The 19,141-nt window shown below is 43.2% G+C and overlaps 1 long non-coding RNA gene across 1 annotated transcript; it reads left to right on the top strand.

Annotated features, from left to right (window-relative positions):
* Positions 1 to 2,839: 2,839 nt before the first annotated feature.
* On the top strand, positions 2,840 to 18,867 carry LOC122444916. The gene is made up of 3 exons (XR_006270385.1): positions 2,840 to 2,902; positions 18,168 to 18,231; positions 18,735 to 18,867. It is a non-coding gene; the product is annotated as an uncharacterized LOC122444916 (long non-coding RNA).
* Positions 18,868 to 19,141: the final 274 nt, after the last annotated feature.

Genomic DNA, 19,141 nt, shown 5'->3' with positions numbered 1-19,141 from the left:
TGGGGAAATAAGCCCCAGTTTTTTTAGGTGACTGATACATAAGCTTTATTTGGGAGTTTACAGGGAAAGTGCGTATGTGCACATATGTGTGTGGCCAGTGGAATTCTGGACTTTCCCCCCACTTTGTCCCTTCCACTGTTGTTATGTTTGTCTTTGATGATTTTTTTTTAAACCAAGACTTTCCAGGTGGTTTCAGGATGACCTACTTATCTGCTCAGTGAGATCATCTTAAGACCTAACATACCACCCAAAGCATGGATGCCTTTGGGAGAAATTTGTTTTTATTTTTCTAGAAGAGATTTACAGAATGTTTTTGAAACCCCAGAGAAGATGAAGCTGTGTTTCCTCAAACATGACTGTCTCATGAAATAAAGAAGGTCTATTGACAGCAAGAGCTTGGAATCGCCACTTCTTTGGTAGCAATTTTTCTCACTCTCAGATCAGAAGGAAGGAAGGTTGGGAGGCCTTGAACTCTTTGCTTTTCCCCATTTGTTTACCCAATTCTATCAGGTTGACCGTCAGAACCAATGAGTCGATTAGGTCAAATGGTTGACCAATGCAAGTTAAACAAGTTACTTGCTTTTTTTAAAAAAAGAAATAAAAGCAACCTCTTTTCTTCTTAACCACTCAATTGACCACATGAAATGCCCCCTCCTTCTGTGTTTGTGTGGTGTTGACGGCCGGTTCAGGCGGTCAGGACAGAGCGGAGATGAGGACAAAAGAGCTTGATAACACTTGAAGTTTGGGCCGACCTAGGGGTCAGGGGCCAGAAAAGCAAAGTGAGATCAAGGATACACAGCGGGCTGGGCGGGGAGGCTCACGGAAGCCCGGGGTCACCGCACAGAGGCAGGGCTGCGGAGCCCGGGGCGGGCCCACTGTCACCCGGGGGGAAGGCTCCTGGCAGAGGCCACTGCCGGCGGCCCCAGCTGGGCTTCGTCCCGCTCCACCCTGGTGAGAACCCCTTCTCCCCCACATCTGCCTGGGGACCCTGTAGGTGCAGACAACTGAAAGCAGCTGGCAGGGAGGAGCGTGGGGCAGAGCAGGGTGCTGAGGTGGGTCGGGGAAAGGATGAGCTTTGTTCTGCTTGCCCACTGTGATTCTCCCTGAGCGATAATGTGGGATGCCTGGAGCTGGGGTCTCAGTGTGGGAGAGATGCTCAGCTATGTTCCATCAATTCTAAGGGGAACCAGGGAGAGAAACAAAAATAACTTCAAGACTCAACTTTTGACACGTGCTTCTTTTGAAAATGTGTTTATCTTATTGAAGTATGGTTGATTTACAGGCTTCCCAGGTGGCGCGCTGGTAAAGAACTTGCCGGCAATGCAGGAGAGGATGCAGGATCGATCCCTGGTTCGGGAAGATCCCCTGGAGGAGGGCGTGTGACCCACTCCAGTATTCTTGCCTGGAGAATTGCATGGACAGAGGAGCCTGGCCATGGGCTCCATAGTCCACGGGGTCACAAAAGAGTCAGACACGACCTAGCAGCTGAATAACAACATAGTTGATTTACAATGTTGTGTCAATTTCTGCTGTACAGCTAAGTGATTCAGTTAAACATATATATACATTCTTTTTCATATTCTTTTCCATGATGGTTTATCACAGGATATTGAATATAGTTCCCTGTGCAACACGGTAGGCCCTTATTGTTTATCCATTCTGTTTATAATAGTTTGCATCTGCTAATCCCAAACTTCCAACACAACCCCTCTCCACTTGGCAACCACAAGTCTGTTCTCTGTGACATGTGCTTCTTTAAATCGAGTCCTAGTTTGGGTTTCTCAGAAGCTGTCCTCAGGTGACGATTTTGTGTAAGTGGTTTATTTGGGAGGTGATCCTAGGAAACATCAGCTGGGAGGAGGTGTGGAAGGAAACCAGTGCTCAAAATGGCCTGTGGACACAGCCGGGGAAGAAGAGGGTGGGCCGAACTGAGAGAATAGCATTGACGTATATCCACTACCATGTGTAAAACAGATAGCTAGTGGGAACCTGCTGTCGAGGACGGGAGCTCAACTCGGCACTCTGTGATGACCTAGAGCAGTGGGATGGGGAGGGAGGAAGATCCGGAGAGAGGGGATGTATAGATAGATAGATAATATGACTGATTCACACTGATGTACAGCAGACACCACCACTACATTGTTAAAGCAATTATCCTCCAATTAAAAATAAATTTTAAAAATGCATTCATTACTGAGCAATTCCCACAGTGAGTATCTGAGTTCGGTACCTCTGGGGAATCCCCAGGAGACACTACAGAGCAAACTCCAGAGTTGCCCCACCCAAGAGGAAGGAGAACAGAGCTATCCCATAACTCTTCCCAGCCAAGGGTTGAGGAGTTCCCCGGAGCCATTATATCCCTGCCTAACCTTCACTCTGGCTGAGGGGGCTCCCAAGGGCCAGGCAGAGGCCGATGGCAGGGGCTAGTCAGGGTGAGGGCGGTGGGAGTCGTTCCAGGCAGTGCTCATGGCCATGGTGGATGCTGCGGGACATGGAGGAGCTCCCAGGGTGAAAGCTACAAAACCCAAGTGGGTGTGCTTAGCCACAGAGAAAACTCAGCATTCCACTCCCAGAGGCAGATGAGAACCAGCCAGGAATGGCCTCATCTCTTACTCACTTAACCATCATTCCATCAATTTCATTGATCCAAAGAAGCAAGAATGCCCTTCCTCAGGCAGCCCTGACTCCAGCCTGTCTATCTGGATAGTTTTTGTTTTAAACCTCAGGAATGTGTCTCAAGTAATGAGAGTATTTTTTTTTTAGTATCAATCAGCCCTTTGTACAAATCTGGGATTATAAGACAGTGCAATAAGCATTACAACAACTAAGGCAGCAAAACCCTGGATAAAGCAATCTGAGAGAGGACTCAGTGTATAGCCATGGGACCACACGCATCTGCTCGGTGAGTTTGTTAATCTGTGAGCTAGCAGCCTTCTGACAGTGTTGGTTTGTGTTTTACAGAATCATCTGTTACCTTAGTGTTTAAGGTTTCTTTTAAACGCACCCCAGGGCACATTCTTTTCAGAAGCTCAATTAATGTGCAGTTAATCGTTTGACAACACTTTTGGCAAATGGTTGTTATGAGCGGAGGAACTGTGTTTTTAATGGGCAATGGGACACCGCAGGCTTCTGACCAGTGCCTTGGGTGGGGACTAGGCTGTGAGAACCACCCTGCAGGTGTCCCACCAGACGTACTGTGTTCATCAGCATGGAGACCTAGGAGTCTTGGCTTTTTACTCAGATCTCAACAAGGAGTGGAGAGGGGAGGGTCACCAACAAGTATTTGTTGAGCATTTGCTATGTGATTCTTTGGGGTTCAAAAACACTCTTGAAAATTATTAAAGACCAGGAGGTCAAACCAGTCAAAGGATTGACTTTCCCGGTGGCTCAGTTGGTAAAGAATCTGCCTGCAGTGCGGGAGACCTGAGTTTAATCCCTGGGTTGGGAAGATCCCCTGGAAAAGGAAACAGCTACCCACTCCAGTATTCTGGCCTGGAGAATTCCATGGACCGTATCGTCCATGGGGTCACAAAGACTGACACAACTGAGCAACTTTCACTTTCACTTTTCCCTTTCCTAAAGGAAATCAACCCTAAATATACATTGGAGGGACTGATGCTGAAGCTGACGCTCCAAGGCTTTGGCCACCTAATGCAAAGAGTTGACTCATTAGTAAAGACCCTGATGCTGAGAAAAATTGAGGGCAAGAGGAGAAGTGGGTGGCAGAGGATGAGATAGAGAGCATCACTGACTCAATGGAAATGAGTTTGAGCAAATTCTGGGAAATAGTGGAGGACAGAGGACCCTGGCATGCTGCAGTCCATGGGGTCGCAAAGAGTCAGACACGTCTTAGTGACTGAACAACAAACCATTCTTATGCCTGAAGTGTTGGGTATATACTTACCTTTTCTTCCTGACTATAAATTCTTCTAAGTGGAGTTGGTAGATATGAGATCTTCAAGTTTTAAAAATAAAAATGCATTTTGTCTAATTGTCTTCCAAAAAGTTGTCTCTACTGGAGGAGAAATCTGTTGCCCAGTGCTGTTCTATGACCTCTGACCTGCAGTGTAGTCTCCTTGGCCCTGTGTTTATCTCTGCTCTGCTCACTTGTGCAAACTCACCCAGTCCCTTCACACACCCACTCACACACACAGGCCACAGCCCTGCGCCTCCACTCACCATGATATCTGGGGTCTGGTTAAGGGGTAAGGTGCTGGATCAGAGGAACTGAGTTCAACCACTTGGAAGAAAATTAAGCCCAAACCACCTTCCTCTACATTTTCCGGCTTGAATATTGAATTACATTCAGCGTTTGCAGAGATAGAATGGAATTTATTGCGCTGTTGTTGTTCAGCTGCTCAGTCATGTCCAACTCTTTGCGAGTTCATTGTGGTTCACTGTTTTTTTTTTAAAGTTCCTTGTTGTTCCATTGCTGTTGTGTCCAACTCTTTACAACTCCATGGACTACAGCATGCCAGGCTCCTCTGTCCTTCCTTATCTCCCAGAGTTTGCTGAAATTCATGTCCATTGAATCAGTGATGATATCTAACCATCTCATCCTCTGTTGTCCCCTTCTCCTCCTGCCCTCAATCTTTCCCAGCATCAGGGTCTTTTCCAATGAGTCAGCTCTCCGCATCAGGTGGCCGAAGCATTGGAGCGTCAGCTTCAGCATCAGTCCTTCCAATGAATATTTAGGGTTGATTTCCTTTAGGATTGACTGGTTTGATCTTGCAATCCAAGGGACTCTCAAGAGTCTTCGCACCACAATTCGAGTTTTTGTGGTAAAATATATATAACATAGAATGGATCATTTTAACCATTTTAAAGTATATAATTCAGTGATATTAAGGGCGTCAACACTGTTATACAACCTTCACCATCCATCTCCAGAACTTTCCATCTTCTTCAACTGAATCTCTACCGTTAAACAATAATTTGTCTCTCCCCTCCGCCAGCCCCTAGCCCTCACCCATCCTACCTTCTGTGTCTATGAATCTGACTCCTCCAGGTCCCTCATACAAGTGGAATCATCAATATTTGTCTTTTTGGCCCCGGGCTTCTTTCACTTACCTTAATTGACCCCCTGACTTTGATAAACTCTTTTTACGAGCCTCTGTCTGATAGCATCGGGATGGTTGGATTTGAGAGTGTTTGCATGTGGATAGCATCAGGATTTCCATGTTCCTGAGTAAATTTGCTCAGGAGAGGGGAAATATAAACAGAGTTCTTGCTTTTGAGAATGATCATTTATCTAAATGCACTTTTAGAAGAAATGGTCCAGCATTTACTGTTGACGAGGCTTTCTTGAATGTCTATTGATTTCTTTTGAAGTTCATTTATTTATGTATTTATTTTTGGCTGTGCTGGGTCTTCATTGCGGCACATGGCTTTTTTTCTAGCTGCAGCGAGCAGGGGCTACTCTCTAGTTGTGATGCACGGGCTTCTCATTGTGGTGGCTTCTCTTGCTGTGGAGCACTAGCTCTAGGGCACGTGAGCTTCAGTAGTTGTGGCTCCTGGGCTCTGGCGTGCAGGCTCAGTCATTGTGGGCTTAAGAGTTGTGACTTAGTTGCTCCATGGAATTGGGATCCTCTCAGACCAGGGACTGAACCTGCATCTCCCACACAGGCAGGCAGATTCTTTACCACTGAGCCACCGGGGAAACCCCAAATGCCTATTGATTTAAGCAACGAAACTAGCCTTTCAGGCACATATTCTCTTGCCATTTCTGAAACAAGGAAGATTTCACATCCATCCTGGACCAGGAAGATTTCAGAATCACTGGGAACTAGTTGTCTTTATTCCTCCTCTAAACCGGAAGGACGGCTCATTCTGAAGACTAGTCTGGGCCTACAGTTCTTTTTCTGATGCAGTATACAGTGGAATGTTGCAGAGTTGGGCTTATCTTTGTGGAAGTCCAGGTGTAGTACAAGCATTCTCACACCAAAGCCCTGTGAGTGGTGTTCGGGTTCTTCCTTCAAGCTAATGTAAGCTCTCAGCAAAGTCTACAGCAGCATGGATGGACCTAGAGATTGGCAAACTGAAGGGAGTCAGCCAGACATGTAAGGACAAATATTGTATGATATCACATATGTGGAATCTAAAAAAACGGTGGTGGTTGTTTTTCAGTATCTGAGTTGTGTTAAACACTTTGTGACCTCCATGGACTGCAGCATGCCAGGCTCCTCCATCCTCCACTATCTCCTAGGAGTTTGTTCAAATTCATGTCCCTTGAGTCGGTGATGCCATCTAACCATCTCATCCTCTGCTGCCCCCTTCTCCTTTTGCCCTCAATCTTTCCTAGCATCAGGGTCTTTTCCAATGAGTCAGCTGTTTGCATCAGGTGGCCAAAGTATTGGAGCTTCAGCTTCAGCATGAGTCCTTCCAATGAATATTCAGGATTGGTTTCCTTTAGGATTGACAGGTTTGATCTTCTTACAGTGCAAGGGAATATCAAGTGTCTTTAGACTGCTGAGTATTTATTAGATTCACTTATTGAAGAGACAACTTTTTGAGTGACATCACCATTTTATTTACAAATGTTCATAAAGTATGAAGAGACGGAAGTGATATTTTTGTGATTATGTAAACGTACAATAAAAGGTTTTTTTAATAAATGGTTTCTCAAAATATTTTGAATGGGGCCCTGCCAGCAAAAACATTTGAAAACTGTTTTGCTTATAAATGATTTTGGAAAAGGATGATAAAAATAATTAATTTAATTAGAAATGAGAAAAGATAAAAAAATTGTTTAAATCTAATAGATGAGAAACAAGACTTTGAATATTATTTTAATTATCTGCGGTACACTAACACAATATTAGTCAAAGACAAAATAAGGGACCGTTTTCAATATAGTACACAAAAATGACTCACACTATGAGAAATAGAATCCTTTCTGAGAACAATGTTATTAAGCAAAGTAAGTGTGTAAGAGAGGCGAAAAGTGTATTATGCCCAAATGACCACAAACCCAGAGAGTGTAAGGAAAAATTTTAATGGCCTTTCTTCCTTGTTAATAATGGTATATGAAGCTATGCACTACTTTTTCAACCAAACCATCAAACCCAGCAGGAGAAGCCTATGCTTTTCAACCAGGATTCTGACAGCAGATTAGGCAAGACCCACAAGGAGGAGGCAGTTGATCATATGACTCCCAAACACCTATTGAAAATTTGAAGGCATTTTCTGCTTTTAGATCTCTATCACAACCCCTCCTTCACTGAAAGAAGTAGATGATTACTGTCCACCAAGAGCTAGTCAAAGGGACTTGCGGGCAAGAAGTTACTTGATTTGAATGTTTGATGGCTATCTGCAGGGAGCTCATAGGAGTGTGACTGAGGACAGTTTTGGGGCTACAGAAAAGATGGAAAAGATGATGGCTTAGTTGTTAAGGAGTTTACAGTCTTTTTAGGGAAAAGAAAAAAAAAAGCCATCAAGTAAAGAGAGAGCAGGGAGGGAGGAAAATGGAAAGTGAGGGTTGTAGTTAGTAAGAGTCTGGAAGAGACAGAGAAAGAGAAAAAGAGAGAGAGAGAGGGAGAGAGAGAGAAGGGGCTGTGTTTGGAGATGTGAAACCCGAAGTGTGCAGCCATGACGTCTGACCTCAGGATAACGTGAGTCTCCAAAGAAACAAGCAATGTGATTTGCTCAGAACCAGTCCCTGGGATCGCTAAGAGTCGGACACGACTGAGCAACTTCACTTTCATGCATTGGAGAAGGAAATGGCAACCCACTCCAGGGTTCTTGCGGGGAGAATTCCAGGGACGGAGGAGCCTGGTGAGCTGCCATCTATGGGGTAGCACAGAGTCGGACACAACTGATGTGACTTAGCAGCAGCAGCAGGAACAATAAAGCAAGAGAACATTCCTGAAATACGACAAGATTAGAAACTACACATTGAAATTCACCATGTCTTTGAGAATATCAACCCAGAAGGACCAACACAGACACATATTCTAGCAAAGGCTTTGGATTAAAAAAATAAAGCTTTTGGATGAGAGGTAAAAGCAGCCAGGGACTCAGGAAAGGAATTCAGGTATCATCAGCTTTTGACCACAAGGTTTTATGCTGGAAGGAAAGACAGAGCATCTTTAATACAATCCCTTACTGAAGAATGTTCTAGAAGATGAGCACGGAGAACTGAAACAGTCAGAGGCAGTGGCATCAGGGCTAGTGCAGAGCTTTCAACATCAAGTTACTGTGGAACTAAGATTAAAGGGGAGTTAAAAAGGGTGCAGGACAGCACTTTCCATGGTTATATGATCTGACAGTGTGTATAGACCGACCCTAAAAACAAGGAAAGAGGGAAAGTGTGTGCAGAAATAAAAATTTTTTTTTTTTGGCAGCACCTTGCTGGGTCAGGAAGATCCTCTGGAGAAGGAAATGGCAACCCACTCCAGTACTCTTGCCTGGAAAATCCCATGGATGGAGGAGCCCGGTAAGCTACAGTCCGTGGGGTTGCAAAGAGTCGGACACGACTGAGCAACTTCACTTTACTTTACTTTTTGAAACCGTGTGGGATCTAGTTCCCTGACCAGGGATCGAGCCTGTGCCCTCTTGCATTGAAAGCATGGAATCTTATTCACTGGAACGTCAGGAAAGTCCCTCTCTTTGACTTTTGAAAAATTCATGTTATATCTGGGAGACAGTTCCATATCTATGCATAAAAAGTTTCCATGTTTGCTATGACTGAATATTGTACACATTTACAGTAACATATTTTACCAGACATTTAGGTAATTTCCAATCTTCTGCTGGTTGAACAAAGCTACAGTGACTAATCACATATTTAGGTGATGCCATAAATTGGAGAGTGTGTGTATCTGTAGGACAAATTCTGAGAAGTGAACTTCCTGAACAAAGGGTGTGTGTGTTTGTGATTCTGAAAGATTTTGCTCTACTGCCCACTGTAGAAGTTGTATCAATTTATACACTCCAACTCTTCATGACAGCTCTATAATCACCTTTAATGGGCATTTGGGACCTCATATGTGCCCAGGAGGAGACAATTAAAGCACCAAAGACTTGGACGTTGTCTCTACCTAGGTGACCACAGTTTGGGAATAAAAAATAAGGACTCGGGCAAATACATTTATGGGAAAAACAAGCTGGCATATTTTTACTTGAGAGCACTATGAATTTTCTGGAAGGTGTCATCACATTGCCAAACTCAGATACGCATGTAAGTACTTGTAGGAGCTATAATTCATGGAGTAGGTAGGTGTCTACCCTCTAAAGTATATCTTGGCAAAATTTGTACGAAGACATTTCAGAACCTGGGAGGCTCAAGCCAAGAGCTCTTTGACTGCAGGACCAATGGATACTGAGCTGATGTTATTTTGTTTGAAAGAAGGTAGCAGGGAGGGGCCACGTATCAGAAAGTGATTGTTGTATAGTCGATGAACTCAGCGGTGGCATGGGTCCAGTTCCGTCATTAAGGCCATGTGTACATGACGTGAAAACAACCTGTGAATTCCCTGTGTTCAGATATTGGGTCTGTTCCATGGGGAAGGGGTGGGGAAGGTGGGGAGATCAGTTAAACTGATGGTTAGATTTAATTGACTGACTGTTTGGATGGATGAGACAATTCCATTAAAATGGTCGATCCAATTAGTCACGTGGGATGATTGAAATACTGGATCAATTGCTCCATTCAAGGGAGGCTTCTTGGTGGTAGAAACCACAGCCCCGGGTCCATGCAGTGGTGGAGGGGCCTTGGTTTAGCACCTGGGTGGCCAAAGCCAAGACTTGGGCTTCCAAAGTGTGCCATTTAATCCTAAGAAAGCCCAGGCAATGCAAACAATCTGCCTCAATAATAATAGCAGTCAGTGCAGTTTATTATTGTTTTTTATTGTATTTTGAATCACAAAGAGATGAGGTGGCAGCATAGTCTTTCAAAGAGTCGAGGCTCTCTAGAGGTCTTCAGTCAGCCCTGTAAAAACAGTGATGTATGTGTTTCTTGTCCTTATTTTATGGGTGTATGCTCCTAAGCTCATTGCCCAAGAAACTCTTGGTTCATTTCTTTAAAATGTAGGCACAAGCTATTACCAGGAGTGATACAAAACTATGCCGTTTGTCAGGGGTTAGGGGTGGTAGTGTGTGCGTGCTCAGTGTCTGACTCTTTGCAACCCCATGGACTGTAGCCAGCCAAGCTCCTCCATCCATGGGGTTTCTCCAGGCAAGAATACTGGAGTGGGTTGCCATGCCCTCCTCCAGGGGATCTCCCCAGCCCAGGGATCGAACCCAGGTCTTCCAAACTGCAGGTGGATTCTTTACCACTGAGCCCCCTGTGGAGGTTAGATATCAATAATAAGCATCTCAGGATGATCAGAGAAACAGGTCAGAGTGGGCTTTTTCATTGTGTGGGACCCTACAATTGGAAATAGAGCCTTTTATTAAAAACAACTCATCTTAGCAACATTCAATAACATGTTATACATCATAGGAATGCTTTTTGATTGTGGAAGAAAATAGCCACACCAAATTGGGAAAAGAAAGAAAGAAAAACCCTCTTGGGTCTATCTCTCCAGCCAAATTACGAGTTTTAGGGGGTAGCGGGGAGAGGTGGGTAAAAATAACTAATATCAAATCTGTATTTTAGGATTATTTCCTCCTTGTAAGAAAATTGAGAGTTAACTATCAATAAAGCACATATGTGGGTCTTCCCTGGTGGTTCAGTGGTTAAGACTTCACCTTTAAGTGCAGGGGGTGCAGGTTTGATCCCTGGTCAGGGAATTAAGATCCTACATGACCTAGCCAAAAAACCAAAACATGAAACAGAAGCAATATTGTAACAAACTCAATAAAAGCTTTAAAAATGGCTCACATCAAAAAAAAAAAAAGTCTAACAATAAAAAGTAATCTACGTACAAATTGGTGCCTTTCTAATCCTGATTGTATGCACATATTTTATTAAAAAGTTGAATCTAGGTAAAAGCTTTTTCACTGCTCTCAATCTGCAAATCAAAATATTTTGTTTCTGGGATTTCACTTTCTCAGGTGTAAGAGTTTATTTAATACTCCTTTTTACAAAAGTGAGGGAAAAACCCTAGTTTTTGTTGCTAGTGTTTACATTAACTCCTCAAGCTTAAGAGCTGCTGAAACTTTTGTCTCTGTGACAGGTGTGTGTACAAGGCAGTCTTGGGGTCCCTGCGGTAAAAACTGTCAATCAGACAACTGGTCTGCCTCTAGAATCGGGGATGATATGAGTTGCTTTTCTCTTGGCTCTTTGCTGCTGTCTCTTATGGGCTGAATTCTAAATAAATCATCCTCTTAATAAGCTATTTTAAAAGCCTGCTCCCAACACTGACTGAGCTGCGAGCATATCTCAGTGTAGGACAAGAACAGGTTCTGAAAGAACCAGACTCTCTATCAGTAAAAGTAATTTTAAACATTTTTATTTGAAAGAAAAAATAAAATCAACAAGACAGAAAGAGAAACAGATAGCAAACTTGTGACATCTTAGTCTCACTTATACACAGTCATGGATGGGAGGGAAGACCATTTAATTGAGCATCTGCTATGGGCAGGCACTTCTCCCATTCCCATATTTAAGGATGACATGGGAAGGTTAGCGTTCCATTGGAGAGGAGAAGAGAAACAGGGTAGTTTAGGAAGGAGGGAGGAAAAAGCAGAAGAAAGATTCCTGCAGTGCATTTTCCCTTACTTTAGGGGGTATTTTTATGGTCATAAAATACATAATACATAACATAACATTGACCATTTTAACCATTTTTAGGAGTCTAATTCAGTGGTATTAATTTTATTCACAACGTCGTGCAACTGTCACCACATTATGAAAAAATTATCCATTTCCAAATGTTTTCATTCCTCCAACAGAAACTGACCATTAAGGGCTAAATCTTCATTCTGTCTCCATCCCAGGGCCTGGTAACCTCCATTCTACTCATTGTCTGATGAACTTGACCATTCTGGGGACCTCATGTGAGTGGACTCATGTATTATTTGTCCCCCTGTGTCTGGTTTATTTCACATGGCATAATGTCCTCAAGATTCATCCATGTTGGAGCAGGTGTCAGAGCTTCATCCATTTTTACAGCTGAGTAATATTCCACAGCATGAAAACACCCCATTTTGTTGATCCATTCATCCCCTGACGGATACTTGTGGTGCTTCTACCTTTTTTCTATTGTAAATACTGATATGAACACTGGCATACAAGCATAATCTGTTCCAGTCCCTGTTTTTTGATTCCTTGGATGTGTATGTGCACCTCAGAGAAGCATTTGCCTTTCAAACCCTACCTTCCTGGGCTCTCTGTGGATAGACATGGTCTCTCTGGGTAGACGTGCTCTGCCTGGCAGTAGTGGGAACAGCAGAATCAGAATGCGGACAGCAAACTGAGAATTAGCAACAAGAATGTTCTCTACATCCGCATCTCTATTTCTGCCCTGCAAGCAGCTTCATCAGTCCCATTCTTCTAGATTCCATACATATGCATTAATATACGATATTTGTTTTTCTCTTTCTGACTTACTTCACTCTGTCTAATGGGCTCTAGGCTCATCCACCTCACTAGAACTGATTCAAATGCTTTTCTTTTTATGGCTAAGTAATACTCTATTGTATATACATACCATAACCCTGTATCCATTCATCTGTCGATAAGGAGAGGGTGGGACAAAATGAAATAGTAGCACTGAAACTTATATAAAACCATATGCAAAATAGATAGCTGTGAGAATTTGCTGCATAACACAGAAAGTTCAGCCCGGTCCCCTGTGACAATCTAGAGGGGAGGGATGGGGTGAGGGGTTGGCGGGAGGCTCAAGAGGGACTGGACATATGTATACTTATGGCTGATTCACTTTGTTGTATGGCAGAAACAACATTTAAAGCAATTATCCTCCAATAGCAAATAAATTTTAAAAAGAATAAGCCATGATAAAGACCATTAATAAAATAAATATACTGAAAAAAAAAAGATTTAGCAACAAAGGGTTGTTATTTTGTGTTTTAAACTGGAGGCAGAATTTAAGGGGAAAAAATCCAAGTAAACTTCAGGGCCCCATCTCCCCTTCTCTCCCCTCCCTCCCCCAGCAGAGTACAGGCATCCCCCGCCCCTTGCAAGTATGCGAAGAGTGACTGGAGTCCCGTGTTTATAAGGCTGCTCTGCGATGCAATTGCTCCTCTAGGACTTTATTAATGACATTTACGATTCCTGGAATAACTAAACCACGCTGTTCTCCCAACACTAGGCCTTAGAGAAGTCATTACCCTGGTGATCACAACAAAACTGAATTCTAAAAGGGCTGCCTGCTGGTGCAATACGCCATGAGTCACTCCCCGTGTTCTGGCAGTAAAAACAAATTAAATTAAAGATCCCCATTCAACAAAGGTCTAATTCTAATTTCTGCAAAGTTTCCATTAAACAGTACCATCTACAGAAAGTACACACTAACTTTCTCCCAGCCAGGAACTCAAGGCAAAGAAAATTCCAATAGGAGAATTATTAAATGTTCCCATTAATTTTGTGTTATACCCTCTTAGCAGTTATTAATCATATTAGGAAGATTCAGCAATCTGTCCTCTTTAAATTTCGTAAAGCATTTATGGAAATTAGATTTCATTGGGGAGATGAGATGTGAACTGCTAAAAGTCAGAAATGAACAAAGGAACAGATTTAAAGGGAGTTAGTTTTGGTAATAAAGATAGGAAGGGGGTTTCTTCCTCTTATTAATGACATGGGAACATTTCAGGGGATATTTTAATACTGTTTTCTTCTGTACGAATCTCAGTCCAATTTTTTTTTCTTCCCCCATTTAATGACAGTGATTTTCACCTTGCCTTTGATTTAGCAGTCCATGAAAACGATGCCTCGTGTCTGAGAAAACCAGGAGAGGTTCTCACCTGCTGGGGGAGGTGTGTGGGTGGGCTTCCCAAACCCATCAACTGGTTGGTTGATTGGTTGACTGTTACTGTAAGACTTCAGTGAATTGCTCATTTTTTAATACTGTACTTCATTTGACATGGATTCCAAGCTACTTGGTATTTCCTGGGTATGTGTAAGCAGAGCTGTGCATAAACATAAGAGTGGAAAAACTGGCAGAACAAGAGAACATTTATTGAGCACCTTATCAAGTACCTGGGGACTGTACACCAGTTACTCTTAACAGATTATTTTTAAATTTTGGTTCTCACAGCAGGCCTTTAAGGATGGTGCTGTTCAGATGCTCAGTCATGTCAGACTCTTTGCAACCCCATGGACTGCAGCACATCAGGCTTCCCTGTCCTTCACCATCTCCCAGAGTTGGCTCAAACGCAGGTCCATTGAGTCAGTGATGCCATCCAATCCCCTCAGCCTCTGTAGTCCCCTTCTCCTCCGGCCCTCATTCTTTCCCAGCATCAGGGCCTTTTCCAATGAGTCAGCTCTGATCAGGTGGCCAAATTGTTGGAGCTTCAGCTTTAGTATCAGTCCTCCAATGAATATCCAGGGTTGATTTCCTTTAGGATTGACTGGTTTGATCTCCTTGTTGTCCAAGGGACTCTCAAGAGTCTTCTCCAGCACCACAGTTCTAAAGCATCAATTCTTTTGGTGCTCAGCCTCCTTTATGTTCCAACTCTCGCATCCATACACGACTACAGGAAAAACCGTAGCTTTGACTATATAGACCTTTGATAGCAAAGTGATGTCTCTGCTTTTTAATATTCTGCCTAGTTTTGTCATAGCTTTCCTTTCAAGGAACAAGTGTGTTTTAATTTCATGGCTGCTTTTACCATCTTCAGTGATTTTGGAGCCCAGGAAAATAAAATCTGTCACTGCTTCTACTTTTCCCCTTCTAATTGACTGGACCTTAATGGCTACAGCAGTTAACCACTTACCAAGCTCCTGTTAAATTTACCAGGTATTGCATTATAATGGATCTTACATGTATTGTCTCTTTTAATCTTTACAACAACCCAGTGGGAGGTGGAGGAAGACAGGTTCATTTACCAACATTTTACTGATGAAGAAATGAAGGCTTCCCAAAGGTGCACATTTGCCCAAATTTAAAGTGCAGAAGCCAAAATGGGAGTGATCTAGGCATTCTAATAAGGCTCAGTGCCAACGGAGTGCTTACTTTGCTCCAGGTCCTCTGCTTGGTATTTTAGCTAATCCTCATCAAGTCTTTATTAGGCAGACCTCATGGCAGATAAAGAAACAGAAGCACAGGAGGTAAGTAGTGTGTTGCTCACAAATCTATAAGCAGCAGAGCCGGGGATTAACCCAGAGCCCGCATCTGGCCACTAAATGTACTCTCTCAGCATATGTTCAGTGGGGAATCAAATCTTCAAAATTAGCTGGATCCTTTGCAAGGTTTCATGATGACTTACTGGTTTTTTTTCCTGGTGCTCCCCTAGGGAAATTGTGGCCATTCCTGCCTTTACAAGCCCCTGGGAACTTCAGGTCCCAATTTTCAGTTGCATCAAAGAGTTGCATGTGTTTGCAGTTCCTTTCCACATTTGGCACATGAAATTGCACTTCTCCAGTCCAAATTCCATACTAATTGACCGATTGAAACAGGATTCTATTTCAAGTGTGCTTTGTAATTGAGCACTCTTCTCCGGCTATAGCTTCGGGTCATCCATATAAAAGAAAAGGCAAATCTTGAAGTCTTATCTCTTACTGAGAGGGTTACCATAATTTGGCTTATTTTGCATCCTACAAGAGTCGGTTCAAAGCTAAGCTAAATTACAAAGGGCTCCTGTTGCCACTCTGGAAGAAGTCTTTCTGTACATCCGTCTGGAAAGAATTTGTTCCCATAGAGGCATCTATATCTTAGAGATATCAAATGCTGCTTGGAGGGGTGAGATGGGACCTGGGAATCCTTTCATCCATTTAAGATTTTCTTTGTGCTGTTTGATAGTGTTTGACCCATATATATGAAGAGATGTACTTCTCCGTACATCCCTGGCTAACAATCCTGGTCTTACAGAAGAAATGTGGATGCTGGTTCTTGTAGGAGAGGTAGTGAGAACAGCAGCCTAATATAGTGGTTCAATGGCCCTACTTGCTAGTGACCTGTCTGCAAGTGGTAGTCGAGAACTGTGTGCCGAGGAGATCCAGACCAGAATGTAAATCAGCTAGGAGACTATGCATACTGTCTAGCTCAGCCAATGTGGCTTCATAGCAAGAATTTCTCAGTGCAGGAAGCATTGCATAGAGTTACAATTCAGCACAAACACTTTGCCAACAAAGGTCCATATAGTCAAAGCAGTGGTTTTTCCAGTAGTCATCAATGGATGTGAGAGTTGAAACAGAAAGAAGGATGAGCGCCGGAGATTTGATGCTTTTGAAATGTGGTACTAGAGAAGACTCTTGAGAGTCCCCTGGACTACAGGGGGATCAAACCAGTCAATCTGAATATTTATTGGGAGGACTGATGCTGAAGCTGATGCTCCAATACTTTGGCCACCTGATTCGAAAAGTCTACTGTTTGGAAAAGGCCCTGATGCTGGGAAAGATTGAGGGCAAAAGGAGAAGGGGGAGGCAGAGGATGAGATGGCTAGATAGCATCAGTGATTCGATGGACATGAATTTGAGCAAACTCTGGGAGACGGTGAAAGACCAGGAAACCTGGTGTGCTGCAGTCCATTGGGTCACAAAGAGTTGGACACGACTTAGCTAGTGAACAACAACAACAACAAAACAAACACTTTATCTTCTCATAGACCAGAACAAAGTGTTTGAAATCTATCTGCTTTGTGTTGCTGTGGTTTAGAGCACGAATTCTGCAACCCAACTGCCTGGGTTCAAATCCTAGCTCTGCCACTTACTAGGCTGGGTGATTGGAGGTAGGTTACCTCATTTCTTTTGACTCAGTTTCCTCACTTATTAATATTAGTTGAGAATAAATAATATTTTAATCAATAATAGTAAAATTGGAATGATAATATTATTATTCATAATAACCTACTACTATTAAGTGTGTGGAGGAGGGCATGGCAACCCACCCCAGTATTCTTGCCTGGAGAATCCCCATGGACAGAGGAGCCTGGTGGCAACAGTCTGTGGAGTCACAAAGAGCGGGACATGACTGAGCCACTAGGCGCATTAAATGTGTGTGTGTTTATGTGATACCCACATGACGCAGAGTAAGCACTGTGTGCTCACTTGCTAAGTCCTGTCTGATTGTTTGCAACCCCCCTGGGACTGCAGCCCACCAGACTCCTCCATCCCTGGAATTTTCCAGGCAAGAATACTGGAGTGGGCTGCCATTTCCTTCTCCAAAGCACTATATATGTATCAACAATACTTACAGTAATATAGAATTCCCTGGCGGTCCAATGGCCAAGAACCCGCCTGTCAATGTGGGGAACACAGAATCGATCCCTGCTCTGGGAAGATTCCACATGCCTCAGAGCAACTATGCCTGTCTGCCACAACTTCTGAGGCTGTGCTTTAGAAGTCTGAGCTCCACAGCGAGAGAAGCCCATGCACCACAATCAAGTGCAGCCCTCACTTGCTGCAACTAGAGAAAGCCTGGGAGTGGCAGTGAAGGCGCAGTGCAGCCATAAATAAATAAAATTTTAAAATCATAGTAAAAGTAATAGCAATAGCAACAACACTAGTTACATGAATGAATCAACCAGCCTGGTCCCTCAGGGACAGTGAAAGGTTTTTTTCTCATTTGAATTGAGCTAATTGCAGAAAGGTTGAGCTGTTAAAGAAAGGAGAAGCCGGAGCTGAGTTTTGTAATTGATAAGAATTTAATCTCTAGAGTGTTATTTGCTGACTCTAAATTGTCATCCCGGTCTTTATCCATCTCTGAAAAGAGACAGGGGCTCCCAATTAAGAGGTGACCAGGGCTGGGGAGGGGAGGAAAAGATTAGTGGACATTCCAGTGAGTTGTTCAGTCGAGGGCAAGTGCTTGAGTTGTGAGCTCCCTGAAGACTGAGCTTGTTATATATTTGTCAAATGTATAAATGAATGACTACTCCCCTCACCAGAAGTGTGAAATTTTTCAAGCTGTGGGTGACTGAAGGTTTATAAATTAGCAAGCTCTGAGATATAAAACAAGGGAAGTGACTTTAGTAAGCTCTGGTGTGTGTATATATATATATATATATATATATATATATATATGTATATATATGTATAATACAGATATATATTAAGTTTATTATACACATATATATATAAAATACATATATTCATTTCTGTCTTTTAGCACTGACTCAACAAAGCTTTGCCAAGATTCTCTCTGACTTTCTGTCCTTTTGTTAAAAGTCCAGGTGAGTCTGAGCAACTCATCTTGTATGCATCACAGTTACACTCTACCTTGTGGACAGACTTAGAAGTCTATTTTACAATTTTTCTTTTGGGTCCCAGAATTAAAACTTTGGACCTTTCTCTAAGTTACCAAATGCCATTTAGCTGTGATGGTGGAAAGTCCTGGCCTTTAGAACCCATGGGAGACAAATTCTGAACATCCCTATAACCGAGAATTTCAGGAATATTGTGTCTAATGAAGGAGGGCAGGAGAAGCAGACATGTTTTTATTTCCTCTCCTTTCCCACCAGCTTCCCTGGTGGCTCAGACGGTAAAGCCTCTGCCTGCAGTGTGGGAGACCTGGGTTCAATCCCGGGGCGGGAAGATCCCCTGGAGAAGGAAATGGCAACCCACTCCAGTACCCTTGCCTGGAAAATCCCATGGATGGAGGAATCTGGTAGGCTACAGTCCATGGGGTCGAAAAGAGTCAGACACGACTGAGTGACTTCACTTTTACTTTTCCCAGTGATAAAGGAGAAGATGGCAGAAAATAGCAGACTAACTGCCAGACTAATATTCCAATGAATATTCCTTGAAAGGACTGATGCTGAAGCTCCAATACTTTGGCCACCTGATGGGAAGAACTGACTCTTTAGAAAAGACCGTGATGCTGGGAAAGATTGAGGGCAGGAGGAGAAGGGGATGACAGAGGATGAGATGGTTGGATGGCATCACCAAATTGATGGACATGAGTTTGAGCAAGCTCCAGGAGTTGGTGATGGATAGGGAAGCCTGGTGTGCTGCATTCCACGGGGCCTCAAAGAATCAGACACAACTGAGTGACTGTATATGTGTGTGTGTGTGTGTGTGTGTGTACACATATAGTTGTTGTTTATTGCTCAGTTGTGTCCGGCTCTTTGTGACTCTGTGGAC

Source organism: Cervus canadensis, chromosome 1 (genome assembly GCF_019320065.1).
Source record: "Cervus canadensis isolate Bull #8, Minnesota chromosome 1, ASM1932006v1, whole genome shotgun sequence".
Classification (NCBI taxonomy): Eukaryota; Metazoa; Chordata; class Mammalia; order Artiodactyla; family Cervidae; genus Cervus; species Cervus canadensis.
The sequence above is the reverse complement of the archived record's forward strand: the minus strand, read 5'-3'. Positions and strand labels throughout refer to the sequence as shown.